Source organism: Periplaneta americana, chromosome 17 (genome assembly GCF_040183065.1).
Source record: "Periplaneta americana isolate PAMFEO1 chromosome 17, P.americana_PAMFEO1_priV1, whole genome shotgun sequence".
Taxonomy (NCBI): Eukaryota; Metazoa; Arthropoda; class Insecta; order Blattodea; family Blattidae; genus Periplaneta; species Periplaneta americana.
Genome location: NC_091133.1, coordinates 48,073,749 through 48,094,088, shown reverse-complemented (window position 1 = coordinate 48,094,088; position 20,340 = coordinate 48,073,749).

The window sequence follows — 20,340 nt, the reverse complement described above, 5'->3', positions numbered from 1 at the left end:
ATTGGTTCTACTGTACAAGTTTGTGACGTCACATACCAGAAATGCTACGGCGCATGTAGCAGCTGACCGCCTTCCGAAACGCCGTCTAGTCTAGTCAGCGATGTATGTAATGGAGGGGGAACGGAACTGGCCGTCCTACCCCATTATATCTTGGCTCAGTTGTCTCATGAGAGATGCTTTATTGGTGTCACTCAAAAGGTTCTAACCTGTCTTCGGACAGTTGATTAAACAATAGGCTAATTAAGGGCTGCAGACTTTAATTATGAACTGTATGCTAAAAATTTATCACAAATTCACGTAAAATAGTTATTGTCACATTCTATTAATTCTAATAATTTCATATACGAAAATCAAAAGTATAAAAACAGCCGCTTATTACATTATATGCGTTACGCGTGGGTTTGGGAGCATTCTTAAGTAAATATTTTCTTAAATATTCTATGTTGATGTAAAACCTTGTAAGCAAGAAATGCAGTAAGGTAAAGTTGATTTATAGTAAAAATATTCTTAATAATGTTATTTGAATCCAGACCAAGTAAATAATAAGGAAAACATAGGTCTATGTAGGGCCTAGGTAACTTGAACAATATTCCTATGAATCTCTACAGGAGTTATTTCTAAGCGTGTTGGCTTGGTTCTTAAATTTTGTAGTATTCTACGTAGTTACAAGTTTCGCATGCCACATGATGAAAGTTGAATAACATGTACTAGAAGCTTTCATGTTCTATAAACAATTAAGTAGAGGGTGGGAGACACGACTTAGCACACGCCCCAGAGATAGTGGTGGCGGTGGCGACCTGCCCTTTTCCTGCCATCAAGTCTACACCTCTTCCTTACACACCTATCTTCCTGTCTGCCTACCTAGCTCTCCCATCTTTCATTCGTTACTCTTATCCCACTTCGCTTCACTCTAATGCAATTTCCTATATACTTCCAAGGGAAGAGGAGGAAAGGAGAATTCGAGCTCCTGTCAGGAGGAATTTTCTTTGAAGCATTTTAAAAACAATGTTTACTTGCTGTAAAACACCTCCTTGTAAAGATCTAACAAATGTGATAAAATACTTAAGTTCTCAATCAGGAAAAAGTTCACAGTATTAATATCCCGATGGGAAACAATATTCCTTAAAAGACTATACAACAATTCCACGATTTTGCCATCAACATTTATATTGTTTTAAAGTAGGCTATATCGAATTGTTTTATTCTTTAAGCTGTACCGATGAATTGAAATGAAAAAGATTTCTTGTAAAACTGAACTTTTGAGTAAAGTGAACAAAAATATATTGAAATTGATTAACACCAATAACAGCAACAAAGAACTAATCAAAATACTGAAACTAATTTTGCTGTAATTAGCTATAGAGCTATTAAATTAAACACATGGGCCTAAATGTTCATTGAAAGTTTATTTACGAGAAAATGTGAGCTGAAGTCAACATCAAAATTTCAACTGATGAAATGAGGGAGAAGCTCAATGTGTCTACATAAAGAACTTGCAATAGGAAAAAATCCAGATAAGAATTCTAATTGCTACAAAACGTTCTGAGTTTAGAAAATATAATTGGGTATATAGGTATCAACATTGTAATTGAATGTTTCAGAACCATAGTGGGCCAAGCGCCATTTACTAAAACCGTAGAAAACAAGGGTTAAAATGAAGTTATTACCATAATTCAATGGAAACATATAGCAAGTAATATAAAGTATACACATTAAAACTAAATTATATGTCAATCTTCATTAAAATATGGTATTCACGTAACTTTAACCCTTGCTTTCTCCGTTTCTAATAAATGGCGCTTGGCCCACTATGGCTCTGAACCCTTCAATTTAACTACAATAAGTTACTTTCATATTTTCTAACGTGGTATATAAAATAACAAAAGTAAATCTAAATGCTGCAACAAAGCAGTGGTTGAAATTCTTAATTCAAATTCAGGAATCCGCCCCTGAGCACAAGTTCTACACTCTCAGGAGTGAGCTAAAGTTGTATTATATTTTATGCTCGACCATGCCGAAATGTAGTAATTATACACCTGGTAGTAGCCCTTTAATGCACCTCATTAAAGTATACTTATTCATTATAATTCAGTTGTTCAGCCAATGAAAATTCACCATTGTACCATTATGAAACCGCAAGTATCGATTATTCTCGGATATGCAATCAAAAGACAATTAACGAAAAATCACGGAGGCTGGAAATCCAATACTGTCGCAGAACGTTATGTTCTGTTACTATAATAATTAGCGTTAATTGTAAATAATATTCAAATAAATTCAATTTGTCATCTCGTTTTTCAATTCTAAATCAATTTCCAGGTTATATCAAGGCTAATGTTCATGTTGTTCTCTAGATTATATCAAGGTCAATGACACATTCGTTCCTCGGAAAAAATCAATACTTTCGCGTCTGCGCACATCTCACAATTCAGGCCAGTTCCGCTCTCCTCACTTCCATAACTATAACATGAATAGTTATAAATAATTTCAAGTTATAAATATGGTCGAGCATAAAAAGTCGTATGAAACTTGCCTATAATAGTAATTACGACGCTCGTATGAAAATTATGAAACTCGTTTGCGCTCGTTTCATAAACAAACATCGCGTCTTTATTACTACCATTATAGGCTCGTTGCATATGTACTATTATGTTACAATTATTAGTAAAATAAATACATATTATATATTAAAATATAAATTCTTTATATTGATCATAAATACAATAATTATGTATTAATTTATTTGTAATTGTAATAAATTGAATTGATTTACTTGTTAATTTTACACGTTATAAAATAAGTAAATAAGTTAAATTACAACGAGGGAGTTATCCGTTAAGGAGATGCCTATATGTATACCCAATAATATTTTCTAAACTTAAAACGCTACTTACTCGTTAGTCTATAATACTAACAACTTATATAGGACACAAAGAGGATATTCAATCCAATTTATGGCTACTCAAATCGGGCACGGTTTTTCGCCTCATTCACTAGAACTCTGCATTCAGTTGCGTCATTATGGCTTCTCAAATCAGTAGGTCATTGTCTACCGAGTGGCCTTTTCCATCTTGAATTCTTCTCCATTGCTTTTCTGAGGTTTTTGTGTGGTCTGATCGTAGAATATGGCCTAGCCATCGTAGTCTTCGGCTTTTCGTCAATGCTACTGTATTTGGACCTTTACAAAAGCTGTCCATTTCACAATAGTTTAGAATTCTCCATGTAACCTACCTAGGTCTGTAATAACGCCAAACATCTTTCTCAAAATTTTGTTTCCGAATGTAATATGAGATTTCTTTTTTGAATCCATGCTTCTGTTGAGTAGATAGGTGATATTACTATTTTGTAGACTGTTCGTTTTGCTATTCTGGACAGGAATGTGGACCCTAGAATTTTTTGAAGTCTGTAGAAGACAAAGATTAATTTTATTTTATAGTAGTCTATGTTTGATCAAGTACACAAAAATCTTCCTCACTTTGATATAAAGATTATTCTAGGCGATGCCAATGCAAGTATTTGGATATAAGAAATCGGACAGGATTGTGCGGTAGAAACAGCTTACACAACGCTTCACACCACAGTTTTGTAACCTCATAAATTTAAAAATGATGAACTTGATGTTTCCTTATAAAACACACAAAACTACCTGGACTTCTTTCGATAGTTCAACATTTAATACAATAGATCATGCTCTAATAATAAAAAGAAAATTTTTACAAATAAAGTGTAGAAAACAGTCTTAAAGAAAAGTATGAGAGGTACTGAGAAAACAGATTCCGATCAAGTTATTATTACTTCGGGTAAGAGATTGCAACTGCTTCGCGAATGCACAGTCCGTTAAAGTGAATTACTGAGGAGCCATATGTCACTTTGTAAGTATGTGTAACTGTTGACGTTTTGTAATACTGATCGTACTACTAGTTGGATGTGAGCAATAAATCTAGTTTCTTTCCGGTAGCTCTGAAATTTGTGTTGTAATTCGCTCACGTCTTAACAGTAATCTAGATATCTGAGGAATTTATCACTAGTTATGTGAACTTCACCGGCCTAATATTCATCTAAACGAAAATATAATAGAGGTGATTGGTATTTAATTTGTTTCAGCTTGGAACAATTAGTACGTACTGTAGAGCCTTACAAGATATAGGCGGGTAATGAAAAATAAAAGTCGTAATCTGTGACACCGTCGTTGTATTGCTTAATAAAGTCTTGGTTTTCCTGAACAAACGCATGCGAGGTGCGAAGCCCGCCTAGCACAAATCCGAACTACACGAGAGATAGTGAGTAGTTGCTATAACTGCGAGATGCGAGGTCTGCGCACCTCGCAGCCATAGAAACCACTCACTATCTCTCGTGTAGTCCGGATTTGTGCTAGGCGGACTTGCACGTCGCATGCGTCGGTTCAGAAAAACGAAGGCTTATCGCACGCTCTCACATCGCACATCGCACTCATGAACTACTTCCACTGACTTGTTCGACTGTCCATAGTACAGCCCGACCTGGTTCCCTACTACTATCGATGCCATCCACTTTGTAACGTGAGCAGTTGATACTCGTACAAGCAGTACTGTAGTTGGAAACAAATTTTAGGGGGTACTGTTGAAATCTCCTTGGTCAGGCTAGACCCTGAATGGGCTCGTACTGCACTTCGTTTCCAATGTGCTGACCTCCGTCATGCAGACCTCATTCCAGATCGCAGCCACAATTGCATATAAGACAAGAAATTAAACGATGACACTGGTGGCCCAACAATTTTTAGGAACAAAAGCCTGGAAATTCTTTTACTAGAAGAGTACTCCTTTTCGTAATATAGATATCGTTCATTATAGTAATGCTCATTCATTATTTGAAATTTAAATAGAGTCTATAATATGCAACTGAATTCAAGATTCATGAACGCATGAAAGTAGCAATATTCCCTCCTTCTAACATTACGCCTGAGCGAGTTTTAAAATTAGAGAATCAATGCAGCAGAATTCTTGAGACGTCACATCATAAGATTACTGTAATGCAATGGCATCTACGCAAGTTTTCAAATTAGCGAATCAGAGTAGCAAATTTCTTGAGGCGCCATGCCATAAACTTAGTGTTCATTATTTATATAAATACCATGACGGTATGCGAACTTCAAATTAACAAATCACAACTGCTTCTGAAGTACCAGACCATGGTTTTCGATAAAACAACGAATGGACAAGCGTTTAAGCAAATGATATGCAATGCTAGCCGTTACTTTTATGCCAGATATCAAAATCAAAATGCTTTTCAAATAGCTAACATTCTCCATATGAAAGTACAATATATATTAATGTAGTTCAAATATGTCCGAATTTCTCTCAGGTACTGTAACAGCGAGTTTTTATTTTACATGGTACGGCGTACCGGCTCGTACTGGCCCAACTACAGCACTGCGTACAAGCAAGCTAAAGCCTTGGTTTTTCTGAACCGACGCATGCGAGTTGCGAGATGAGAGGCTCGCCTCGCGCAAATCTGGACCACACGAAAGATAGTGAATGGTTTCTATAACTGCGAGGTGCGAGGTCTGCGTTATAGAAACCACTCACTATCTCTCGTGTAGTCCGGATTTGTGCGAGGCGGGTCTCGCACCTCGCCATTCGCATGCGTCGGTTCAGAAAAACCAAGGCTTAAGATCGTTTCTTGAACGATGATCTCAAAGCAACAGTGAAAAATTGGTTACCTTCATAGAGAAATTTCGTCTCATGAAAATACCTAAAAGTCGTAACACATTACGGAAAATATCCCAATTTTCATGGTTATTACAGAGAGATATGCACATATAAATAATGGTTTCAAACGAAAGTTACATAGTTTATAATAAATTATTATTGTTGTTTAGTTAGCTATCCGAAGGCAGGTCTGAATCTCTCAAGTGATACCAACAAGGCACTATTTATGAGGCAACTAGGCCAGGAGATTATTTGGTAGGGTAGCCTGTTTTTTTACCCCCTTTATTGCATACATCGCGGATTAGCTACATATTACACTAATCAGACTTCAGATGCACACAAACAATTTGTTCTTCCTCTGACACATATCGTCAAAGTGATATGTACTGCCTGATAATATACTGTATGTACCGGTATATATTATCCAGAATCTCAATCAGAGGTATAAATCATTGTGTACTTTTATGTTTAAAGATTACAAAAACAAACTAATGAATGGAACTGGATTGAATTGTTTCACTACACGTGACAATGGGAATTTTTGAAGCACCAAACCTATTTCATACGAAATTTATCATCAGATGCCTCGTTGTCGGACGGGCTTGAGCCCGTGATGCTTCAATCCAGAGGTTGACATTAAACACTACACCATTGAGAACAACAAAGTAAAATTAAAGCAACCAAAAATCACGTTACAATGCTACAGCGACAACAATAACTGTCGAAATGAAAGCATCTACATATGCAAGGATCGGTGGACCAAATCGCGTTTCGTATTTATCCCGTTGTATATATTCATAATCGCATTTCGATAGTCTTACCAGGCAATAAATAATGTGTTAATTAACAAAAGGTACAATAACAACTGAGCCTCCATCCCACCGCTATATGTGATATCATTTCCGGGATTAGATCTCTTCAGTGATTAATGATTTGCAAGATTGTACATAAATTATCAGACGCTTTTCACCACCCGTGTTACATACCTCCCCACAGACACTGCACTCCAATCCCACACCATTGGAAATTTCGTTTGGCCGCCCACGTTATATAACATGATCTTCTGCCGAACTTGTCAACACATGTAACATTGTAATGGAATGGGGTTGCAAAAGGGGTGGTTCAGGTGGTTTTAATGTCACCCACGAGAGTTGGGACTATCCTCTGATACTAAATCCCTCATGATACTCCAGGCCGCTTTCATCCATTCGCCCTCTCCTTCTCAGTGGCGGATTTTCAGATTTGCTATCCCCACGACTCTCAGAGGCAAATATGAAACCAGAACTGAATTTGAAAATAATTACATTTATATTAATTTTTTATATCTCATACGCTACATATAACTCTCATATGGAACTCTCTGCCGCCTGAAGTCAAGGGCTGCCGAACATTGAAATCTTTCAAATCCAAGTTAGAAAATTATCTTATAATGAGTTGCCAAACTAACTTACTATTATGACAAGTGTTGTATTGCATGTTACCACGTATTCACATTTTTTTCTGTCCTAGTGATTTTAACTTATTTCATATTTTTGTTTTCATATTTTCCGATAATGTCGGGTAGCTCAGTTGGTAGAGCAGCTGGCTACGGACTGATAGGTCCGGGGTTCGATCCCAGGTGGTATCAGGATTTTTTCTCGTTGCCAAACTTTCAGAACGGCCCCGAAGTTCACTCAGCCTCCTATAAAATTGAGTACCGGATCTTTCCCGGGGGTAAAAGGCGGTCAGAGCGTGGTGCCGACCACACCACCTCATTCTAGTGCCGAGATCATGGAAAGCATGGGGCTCTACCTCCATGCCCCCCAAGTGCCTTCATGGCATGTTACGGGGATACCTTTAACTTTACCTTTTATTTTCCGATAATGGTATATCTAGGCCTATAATGTGATAAGTTGAGCTATATATAATCATAATTTTCCTTACTGTGAGTACTTAAAAATGTTGTATTCATTGTATGCTTTGTACTGCACTATTTTATTACTACTACTACTATTATTATTATTATTATTATTATTATTATTATTATTATTACTATTATTATTATTATTGTTATTATCAATAATTGTCTTATTTTTTATACTTTGTATGTCTCATTTATTTTGACCTGCTGTTCACATTTTATTATGCTTTCTCCTTTCTTTCTGTCTGTTATACATTATGTCTGATTTCTACTTACTTGTTGTTTACATTTTGTTATTATTATCTTATTCAGTTTTGTGTGTAAAATTGTTGTGTACTTTGTAAATTTGTAGTGTTTTATGTAACGCAGTTTTACTCCTGGTTGAGTGTTAGAGAAGGCCGAATGGCCTTAACTCTGCCAGGTTAAATAAATCATTATTATTATTATTATTATTATTATTATTATTATTATTATTATTATTATATAAAAGTGGCGAAAATCGTTTAAAGATGTTTCACTTATTGGTAGTAATTCTGCTTTAAAGTCTGTAGATCTGAGTTCGATTCAATATACATAATGTATAAAAATAGCCAAAAGAAATTGTTTCATGTTCTGTATTTTTCTTTTATTGTTTCTTAATTGATGTTACGAATTTGTTACATAACATTTCGGCAAAGACTGGGAACTAAATAATGAACCGGAGTATTATATAAGAAACATTTCAATGATGAAGATGACAATAATTTGTCAGCCATAAAATGAATTATCTGAATTTGTTGTTTGATTTTACATTTGAGTTCAATTGAGTCATTCAGTTTTCATGTCCCACAATAAAATAAATTTAATTCAAATTATGTTTAATTTAAAAGCATAATTATATATTCTATTATATTTAATATCTATTTATAATTGAACAATTATTATATGAATACATTTTCTATCAGTTACAATACATACTTTCAACCTCATTACGATAGTATTCACTGAATAAAAATACTTGTCACAAGTACAGCATGTTCATTATCATTCACAACATAGTCCACAATCTCCATCGAATCATAGCAAAATCAGCAAACTCTATTTTTAATTTGGAAATAAGTTCAGTATCATCGTATAACTGTGACAGTGTGTTCACACACACAAAGTGACATCACCTACGTATTAAATATTTAATATCATTGAATTACAGACTACTTCTCTGCTTATACCCAACAGTGTAGTTTCCTTATGCCACTCCTCAATTCATGAACTCTTCGTACTCATAACGGTATGATCATGCTTGATTGTCTTTTTAAGCTGATTTACAGTTTCAATTAATAACATGTAAAATCAATTGTGTAAAAATAAATTATTTGGACTATTTCGTTTACATGACGTCATTCCACTTTCGACCAATGAAGTGTAATGAAATTTTGAATTCCAACCAATCACAGTCGCACTTCGCGATAGTTTTTCCAGCTCGATTTATCACTATCAATGAATCGTATGGTCATTCTTTTGTTCGCCAACTGTTTCCCCGTAAATCGATAAGTATGAATCCATTGTACTAAATAAAGTACGAAATCCTAATTCCACATCTATATCTTCATCTTCTAATTCCATGTCTACAGTAGGATAAAAGTAGGAAATATTGTGATACGAGTAATATTGTGATAGTTTTTTTTAAGAGCGAGAGAAAGATCAGTTTTTTGCGTCAACATATTACGGGAATGTTCGTGGACAAGTTGCTGCACAAAACCGGTTCTTCTCTCGCTCAGTAAAATTGTAATAAATTCTCAAAAACAACTATCACAATATTACTTGTATCACAGTATAAGCAACCTTTACCCTATCTAAAGAAAATGACACTCCTTCATAATAATTGTTCATTTAATTAGTGTATTAATCAGGTTATTTATAATGATATTAAAAATGTTTAAATTAAAGTATGATTTCAGCAAATAACGAAAATTTATTTTCTTTCATAATAGCAAGAGAAAAGAGCAGTACATGTAATTAACATTGTTAAACCTGTATTTCGCTTTTCTCAATTGGCATTACTGGATAACATCCAATTTTTTTTATTGTAGTAATTGATATTCTTCTATTTCAACTTCACAATGTCTGAATAGGTTAAGTATTAATAAATATACAATCATTAACATTCTGTGAGCGAATTTTAGGGGTGTATTATTTACATATTTCTTTTATTCACGAAATAGTCCTAGTAAATGTCACACGAGGTCTGAGATAAAAGCATAAGAAATGTGAGAATTTTTTAAGAGAAGCCAAAGATATACTCTTCAGTATTTTAGCATGCACATTACAAACGAAGTTACCGCAGCGCTCAGCAACAAATGAAATAGATTGACTTACGAAAACACGTGACTGTACACTTAGCGGCAAAAAGAATTGGCCGACTCTTGATCGATAGAAATTCTAAGTTCTATCGCGCGGTTCACTCGTGTAAACGTAACCCACTGCAAGGCATTGCTGTGGTGTCTCTTCATTGAAAGTCATCCGTCTATAATACGAGCAGTGTGTGGCCCAGTGGTAAGAAGTCTGCCATCCGTGCCAGAGGTTGTGAGTTCGCCTCCTGGTACGGTAAAATTATTTTTTTTTTTATTTTAACTTTTACTTAATTTATTAGTTTAAATGTGAAATGGCATTTGTTAACAAACTTCGTTATGTCTGCCTTGTAAAAATATTATTGCCCACCATCCGTGGGCTATTAATAGGTGAGACCTGGCCTGTATAAACAAAAATACTTGTTTCAGATCCTAAAAAAAACGGACGCATATCAAACACAAATAAATAATTAAAATAACAAAAACAAACAATTTGTTAATATATTAACAAAACAAGGCTGTGGTGGGGACTAGCATCTCGTCCACAAACCACCTGCGTCAACATCTGCCCTCATTATGCGCGGCATGGAGTCCACAAGATTATGAAACAGGTCTAAATTCTTGACCATCTTCTCCCTTGCATCTAGAACTCTTTCCCACAATTCCTCAGGTGTTTGAACGGGTGGTTGTTCTGCCCAATTAGAGCGTAGGATCCTTTTGACTGCAGCCCACAAATTTTGAATCGGATTCATATCTGGTGAATTTGGAGGCCAGTCGACTGGGTCGACATCACGCCTCCTCGTAAACCATCTTTGAATCCGGTTGGCGGTGTGTATCGGATGATTATCCTGCTGGAAGAAAAGTGTTCCTTCTGGATATCGTTTTCGGGCGGAAGGGATCATTTACATTTGCCAAAATGTGTTCGTAGACTTCTGCCGTAAACAGACAGTGGATGCGTTCCAGAAGTCCTGCCCCATTGTATGACATCCACCCGCAACACGCGACCCTCACGCGAAGCGTATCGGTGGTCATTCATACAATAAACTAGGGCAGTACTATCATTGCTATTTGAGACAATTACCTCGTCGGAGAAAATGACATTTCTCCAATCGAAGTCCTGTCGGAGAGTAGCATACACAGAATGTTACTGGAGACAATTACCTGGTCGGAGAAAATGACATTTCTCCAATCGAAGTCCTGTCGGAACCAGGACAATGAGTTATTGTTTCTGTGCCATCTTCAAGCGTAATGTCGAGACAGAACGTTATATTAACAGAAAGCAGTATTGCTTGAAAGAGAGAGGGAGATTTATTATTTATTAGAGTTTGGGCATATTCTAAGATATATAGCCACATAATTATAGCTTTGCGAGACACATATGATGGCAAATTTGTAATAAAAAAGAAGAAGATTGGGGGAGATTCGAACCTTGAGCTACTAGTACTAACGTCTTCAATATATCAATGCCGTAACAACTTACGCTACTGTAACTGTTTATATCAGTTCGGCATAATACATGGTTTTCCTGTTCATATTCGCTCCGGTCGATTTTGTATTTATCAATTTTAGTATTATTTCACTTTTCAGGGGCCCTGATGTATCTAGAATCAACCCGCCATTCGATTTTATTACATATTTTAGCCTCTTAAACAAAATACAGCAAATTTAAATGGTTTAATTATGTGTTACCTAGTGAACTATGGCGTTGACGAGACTGGCATGCGCAATGTATGTCTCTGGAACTTAGAAATTGTCGGCCGGCCCATTCTTTTTGCCGCTAAGTGTACATATGCAGAACTTCCTGAATTTTGCCTCCAAGCTAAATAGCGGACAGTATAGAAGTCATAATGCATCTAATGTACGCAGGAGTACTCAGAGGATTGATATTTCATATCGTACTATTTCACTGCTTTATCTTTGAAATCCCCGACGGTGTATTAAACTGCGAAACTGCACAGATATAGGCTATTGAATTCCATTCAGTGAGGTCGGGTACATATATAGCTTAAATGAACATTAATAATGCACTTAATGAAACAACTGAACAACCTTATAATTTCCTAGAATTCCAGACGCAAAATTAATAAAACAAATTCTGGGAAACCAAATAACTTCCCGGAAATTCTCCACTAGATAATTATTAATACGAACACAAATTTCTAGTGGAACTGCAATATGTTGCTGCAAATCTATCATACGAGTACATAATGAAGAGAGAGAATGTCATTAAATTTTTAATTCATGTGGATATAATTTTTATTGTAAGTTACGTTAACTAATTAAAAGTTAGACTTTCAACACAAGAAATCCAAATTGACGTCGGTGTTTGTAATTGAAATTAATTGGATTTGAACAAGTTTTTCTGCGAACATTTTCTTTCTTAAAACCACAAATTTTCTCCATTTACTATCATGAATAAAATTGTACATGAATGTACACATACGCCCTGCCTGACTACGACCCTGATGAATGGCGGCAGACGGACAATAACACTTTCAATTACTAGTCAGTGATATGTAGGAAAGAATAGTTACAATTGATTGACATGCACTTCATATTTTATTGTTTTTTCTTCGTAAAGCTATATTCATATTTAATATTTGAAGGGCTCAGAGCCATAGTGGGCCAAGCGCCACTTATTAGAAACGGAGAAAGCAAGGGTTAATGTTAAGTGAGTACCATAATTTAATAAAGATTGACATATAATTTAGTTTTAATGTGTATACTTTATATTACTTTCTATATGTTTCCATTGAATTATGATAATAACTTTATTTTAATCCTTGTTTTCTACGGTTTTAGTTAATGGCACTTGGCCCACTATGGTTCTGAACCCTTCATTTGTTAATTATATACTTAATGCTTTCATTTTTTTCTTTGGTAAAACAGATAAAACTACTGAAGTTTGGGAGTTTGGGACACAAGAATGTAAGCCTCAAGTTCTACCGATTCCCCGCTCCATTTTACACCGCTCCCTCGGCGGTGTTGTCATATTATTATGTGTCATGTCTTCAGTTCCCTGCTTTCAATACGAGAAAGTGCTGTTCTTTGTTATCGAAGATTTTGTTAAGTTATGAACTAACACTATGGGTTACAGAAGGTAGTCAGATAATTCTTCTGATTATGCTTTTGATTCTCTGACGGATAAAAGTATAAACTTCGTATTGTGTTCATTGCTTTTCAATTGTATTTGTGCATTACAAAATATTATTAATCAGATTATTTAATATGTATATAATAAAAATGCACAGACCAACAAAAAAAAAAACTTTTTTTTTCTAGATGCCTTAGTTTTTAGACCTGTTCTTGGAGTTATTTGATGCGCTGATTCAGAAAATGACATTGGCTAGGCCGTATCAGATCTAGTTTGTAAGATATTGTTGAATTTATATAATAATGATATAATATAATATATTATAATTCTGTTTTGTTATAAAATTATCTGTAATAATGTCTGGATGGTTTTCATGGAACCAAAACATCTTTCTTACTTACTCTTACTTTGACATACAATATTGAAGACTAATTTAGGAATAATGCTTTCTAATTCATAAAACTAGGCTATCTGCAAATTTCATAACAGAAGCGACAAGAATTCCACACTTTTAAACAATAAAGTGCAGAATAATAATTTACTCTCAGCACGGTTTACTTTTAAAACGTACACATGTGCATGTAGCTGTAGAGGAAATAGAGAGACACAGCATCAGTTTAACTGGGCAACGTCGCACTGATTACGCCTAGCATTCACAATCGTATCCTTATGTCCCGAACTATAGATAGGTATGAAGCTGAAGAAATACATGGAATCTTCCTCAAACTTTAAGACTGTATACAGAGTGCTTCACGAGGATTTACCGTCACTTACAAGGCTTATTTCCGAAGATATTCTGAGCAGAAAATGTCATATAAATATCTGTCCTAATCTCAATATTTTCAGAGTTACACTAATTTGAAATTATTAGTAAAATACCATTATTCTTCAGTTTTGAGGGTAAATGAATATTACAGATAAAAATGAACTATTCAGGAGTATCATTTATTTCATTAGCTAGTATTCTGAAGCTAAAAAGTGTTGTGAATTCCATAGTTGCTTCGTATAGATTTTTTTTTTTTGATATTTAACCCTAAAGTTAAATTTTTGTTACAAATCACGCCACTCTAGTAAATTCTTTAAGACTGTACATTAGGATGCATAATTAAATTGTAAAGAATCAAGTTCCTGAAGAAACAGGCATTTCCGATATTTATTCTGCGTTTAATTTCCTCCTCAGTGTAATTTATATGTGTTACTATTGCTCTAAGATATTTGAATTTTTCCACCTCTTCGAAGGATAAATTTTCAATTTTTATATTTCCATTTCGTACAATATTCTGGTCACGAGATATAATCATATACTTTCCTTTTCCTTAAAGACCGAAAGAGATTAATGCTTCTTTCACATATTTCTGGGTTCTTTGAATGATCATGCAGTCCGCAAAAGCCTGTTTCCGAGTTGATTTGTAAAATATATTATCGCACGTTTGAACTAGGGATTTCCGAAACACACTTTCCAATGTAACTTTAAAGGGAAAGGCAAATTAATGCATTTCCTTCATGAAGTAGATATAACAATGGGGCTTTATAATTAGTGGCCGTTAATGTTTGAAGATAGAGAAATTCCCTACATACGTAATTCCCTAGCGGGAGAGGTTCTGACTACTACCTCAGATCACATATATAATAGATTACTCATTTCTATGTTAAAATCGGTAGCACTTTGAAGAGAACAAGCGCCAGGATCGCCACCCGTCCGCCGTAAATGAAAACGAGATGGCAGTACAATCGCTAATGCAATTGAAATGGGAGTTATGCCGTGACTCCTTATGTAACAATTAGATGGCAACATAGTAAACCTGACAAAAGTTGTTACCGTCAAAGCCTATAAGACCGAGCAATCTGGGTAGGGCCTATATATGATCTAGACTACTATCACAAGAAAATACTTCTGTATAAAATAATATATTTTATGTTCGACCATGCCGAAATGTAGTAATTATACACCTGGTAGCAGTCCTTTAATGCATGTCATTAAAGTACACATATTCATTAAAGTTCAGGTTTTCGATTATTCTCGGATATGCAATCGAAAGACAACTAGGGAAATGTCACGGAGGCTGGAAATCCAATACTGTCGCAGAAGGTTATGTTATGTTACTATAATAGTTAGCGTTAATTGTAAATAATATTCAAATAATTCAATTTGTCATCTCGTTTTTCAATTCTAAATCAATTTCCAGGTTAGCCTATATCAAGACTAACGTTCTCTAGGTTATATCAAGGTCAATGATATTCGTGCCTCGGAAAAATCAATACTTTCGCGTCTGCGCACATCTCACAATTCAGATCAGTTCCGTTCGTCACTTAACATAACCATAACATGAAAACTTATGAATAATTTCAAGTTAGAAATATGGTCGAGCATAAAAAGTCTATGAAACTTGCCTGTAATGGTAATTAAGACGCAAGCGAGTTTCATAAACAAACATACTTGCGTCTTAATTACTACCATTATAGGCTCGTTGCATAATGTACTATTATGAAAACATTTTAGTTTTATACGACCAAAAACAATTTTTAATCTATTTGTCAGTGAAATTTAATTATGTACCACAAGAAGTCACGAAGAAAACAGTTATTCATCAGCGATTGCCATTAGGCCTAAGTAGCTTGGATTCAGCTAAAAACCTGAATATTCAAATTTATTCTGTTTGTCAATCGGTACTGAATTGAGAAAAAGTCCATCCCAATAGTTTAGGATAAATCGATTAATGTGTATACAGACGACATGCCCAAAATGTCCCGAAATGCTTGTTCTTTTTTTTACACTGGAAGGAAAAAATGTTGATCAAAATATGGAAAAAGTTGTTTAGTAGCAGACCATTTTTATCTCTATACTTAGTATAAATTTACTAAGAAAGTAGAAAAAACTGCAACAAATTTACAAAAGAATGAAACTAATTCCTGTAGCTATCTGTAGATTTAGCTATTTACACGTAAATCCGCTACTGATATCCAGGCTTACGAAACATCTCATGGTGCCCAAGTTTCGCCATTGGGCGCCGTTCATCGATTGAGTCATTGGTATTCTGCATGGAAAAGGACAGGAATGCTGTAATTACAGAATATTGCATCATACAGTGGCGGCAGTCTGATTTCGTTATCTCTACAACATGCGTACAAACAAATTTTATGCATGCGAAACACACGTATTATAACCGTACGTACGTATTTGAATGGAACAGAATTGCACCAGTGGTCACAAGATAATTAACTAGGGACAGACGCTCCTAAACTTTAGGCAGCATTGCTGGCACCACAGAACGGAAGCAACGTTTTTGTGACCGTATACAACCAGCAGGAAGTGTACACATAAATTCAATAATTAAGTGATGGTATATCTAGCTACAAATCTGGTGGATCTGGGTTCGATTTTGGACTGAGAAGAGGATTTATCCCCTTGCCTAAGGAGGTCATTTTGAACACATGAACAAGGATTTCCCTTAAGCTACATGTTAACGTACTTTAGAGGGGCAATATGGAGGAAAAAGACCTGTTGGAAGACCACGGAATAGATGGGAGGATGTGGTTCAAGAAGATACTACCAGTTTGCTGCGATAGCGGAACTGAAAGGTGGCAGCAAGGAATAGAAAAGAATGGAGATGAAGAATTGGGAAGGCCATGGCCCGAAAACTGGACGAAGAGCCATAGATGAAGAACATGTTAACGTCTCAGTGTGTGACTGAGATATCAATTACATTATATAGTCAACTTCTGTTATAGCGAATCTCTGTCAACCAGTAAATTTCGTTTATTATATCCGAGGTTCACTAAAACCGAAGTGTTTGTTTTTATTCTACTAACATTTCTATACATAGTGTATTAATGTCTCTGACAATAAATTTAATGAAAAATAAATAGAGAAATCTTAAATTGGGAGGAATGGAAAATTATGTAACTAAAATAATACTGTACTTTTATGCACGCAATATACTAGCCTATTTCTTCCCTTAAAGAAATGAACAGATAAAGTAAATTTTACAGTACCTTCTCTTTTCTTCGATCCCGACATGTTAGGGCATATCCATTGTCACTCGGTTTTTAGACATTTTACCACCAACACAAGATTTATCTGTCGCTAATTGATAGAATAATCCAGTCTCGTCATCATTGAAAATGTCGTCAGACGAATAGCATTACGAAGTCTTGGCTACTCCAAAATTAACCACTCTGACGTCATTTCTCGATCCACAGAATTTGCTTGCCCCCTAATATTCGCAACTGTAATATCATGCCTAAATGGACTGAGAGGAAAGAATTTCTAAAGACAGACAGTGGTGATGTTTATTGCGATTGTTGTAATAAAGACGTAAGTACTTGTGTAATTTGGGCGCCCGATAACGTCGCTGTTAAGACGTAACGCTGGAAAGTCAGAAGGTCACGGGTTCGATTCCCGACGGGGTCATTGGCATGCAGAAATGTATTAGACTTACAATTCGACCTCACATTGTCCCAAATTTCTTCACTGATGTCACTCACTTCTTATTACATAGAAAGATGATTTTCTGTTTCCAAAAACGTGCTTCAAATAAACACATAAGCTTAAGTGAAGAATATTTTGAGAAATTATCATTGTAGTACGTTGCTTCCAAATAAAATAGAAATGTAACATATGTAGAATTCAATTTCGGAAGTGCATATTTTTACCATTGTTTCGTTCCATTGTGCATGTTTTGTCATGTGATATTGCATGAATGAATGCATACATGTTATAAGATTTGGAAATCCGGACTGTAGTCATAGGATAATTAAATTGTTGTATACAATTTTTTGCACCATTATTATTTTTGTGGTGGTATTATTATTACTCTTACTACCATATTCTATGTTTAAATATTAGTAGATGTAGAATAACAAGCAGTGATATCACGAACATTCAAATTTAGTATCTCTCAATAATAATTTATTTTAAAAGCAAGCACTTCAACTGATGTTAAATACTGATTAGTATTCTAACAATTTTATAAATATTCATTTTTGATATTTTTCATTTTTTTTATTCTTCTTACATGACATTTAATATATATATATATATATATATATATATATATATATATATATATATATATATTCTGTGTTATGAATCTTCCAAAATTCAATAAACCAAATAGAACTAAAATATCATTTATGTATATAATATATTACTCCATTATGCTATTGCATAATATTTTGTATTTATTTTACAATTGTATTATTTAATAATTTTTCATTTCATTTTAATATTGTTTACAGGAGCCATCGGCCCTTGTACTTTCTAGTTAACCGAATCTTTTGTGTTTTACCTGATATAATTTCACTGTATTTCTTGTACTATTATTTTGATATTCATCAGTTTACTTTTGCTTACATATATTTGATATAATTTCATTGTATTTATTATTATTATTATTATTATTATTATTATTATTATTATTATTATTATTTTGATATTCATCACTTTACTTTTGCTTACATATATTTGATTATTTAAATTAAGCAATTGAATAATTATTTTGGTGTAGGCTTAAACTTGTAATATTACTTTTTAATTATTCAATTTAAACTCCTTTCCCGGCCACAAGCTTTTTTTTCAACGGGAGTGCCAACCAAAAGTGTACCATTATTATTATCGTTCAAATAAAATTATTATTATTATTATTATTATTATTATTATTATTATTATTATTATTATTATTATTATTATTATTTCCCGAGTGACCGCCGGGATAAGTGGTCCCCCATTGTCTGCCAACGGCATTTGGCGGAGGAGCAGACAATGGTAGGCTCAATCTCTCACCTTGGGTTAGGAAATGAACCCTAAAGAGGGATATGGAGAGGGGGACTTCAAAGCCGTAGAGAAGGCAATCTCCCTAGGACCAGGAAAGTCCAAAATAATATCCCCCCCTCCGGATGGAGGTTGTGCGGAGAGGGCCAGTAACCCACCCACGTAAAAATGAAGCTACTTGTAGTGCCCATATTAGCCTCGGAAATGGATTGAATCAAAATATGACGACCATAGCAAAGAAACCTGGAAAATGCAAATGGATATTGGATTATCTCAAAGTTGCTACCTGGAATGTAAGAGGAATAGCAAATAAAGAATCTGAACTGACCAAAATCTTAGAAGATAAACATATAAATGTAGCTGTGCTGACAGAAACGAAGAAGAAATTAAAAGGATCAAAATATATAGGAAATTATGCCATGTTTTATAGTGGTGTGAATCAAGACTGTAGAGCAGCAAAGGGAGTTTCAGTATTGGTGGATAAAAAATGGGAATCGAGAATAAAAGAATGTCAATACATCAATGAAAGAATTATTACAATAAAATTAAAACATGATAGAGGCTACCTTGTAGTAATAGGTGCTTATGCTCCAGAAGAAGGAAAAAAGGAGGAAACAGATGAATTTTATAAAACTCTTCAAATAATATTGGATAAATATAATTCAAGATATGAAGTTTTGCTAATGGGAGACATGAATGCAAGAGTAGGAAATATAGGTATACCGAATGTAATGGGAACATGTGGAGAAGGAGTAAAAAACTCTAATGGAGAAAAGCTGATAGAGTTTGCAGCTTTTAATGAATTAAGTATTTCCAACACATTCAAGAAAAAGAAAGATATACATAAATTTACTTTGGCAGCCAGAGGCTGTAGATCTGTAATTGATTATGTGATTGGAAACAAAAAATAGCAAAACATATAGAAGATACAACTGTTAAAAGAGGTAGCGATATAGGATCAGATCACTTCCTGGTTATTTCCCGCATAAAACTTCTAACAAGATGGAAGAAAGAAAGAATAACACAAGCAAGGAATAAGAACGAAGAAGTATATAAAGTATATCTTTTAGAAACTGAAAGCATAAGAAATCTATATCAAAATAGAATTAACACATATCTCCAAGATCATACCACAAGTGATAACATAGAAGAAGAGTGGCAAAACATGAAGAAAATAATAACAAAGGCAGCAAGTGAATCTTTGGGACACAGGAAAAAGTATAGAAAGAGAAAAGGATTAAAGATTTGGACAGAAGAAATAGAAAGTTGTATAAAAGATAAACAGAAAAAGTATGAAACATATTTAAACAGTCCCACAGAAGACAATCGGGAAGAATATAAAAAAGCCAGGAATGTAGCAAAGACAATTGTAAAGAAAGCACACACAGAGTCTTGGGAAAGGTTTATTGGATGCATTGAACATGATTTGCATGGTAGGCAGTCATTAGCCTACAAAGTAATAAAAACACTTAATAAGAATGAAAGAGAAAATATACAAATAAATGCTATTGATAAACAATCTTGGATAGAACACTACAAAAAATTGTGGTATAACGAGGAAG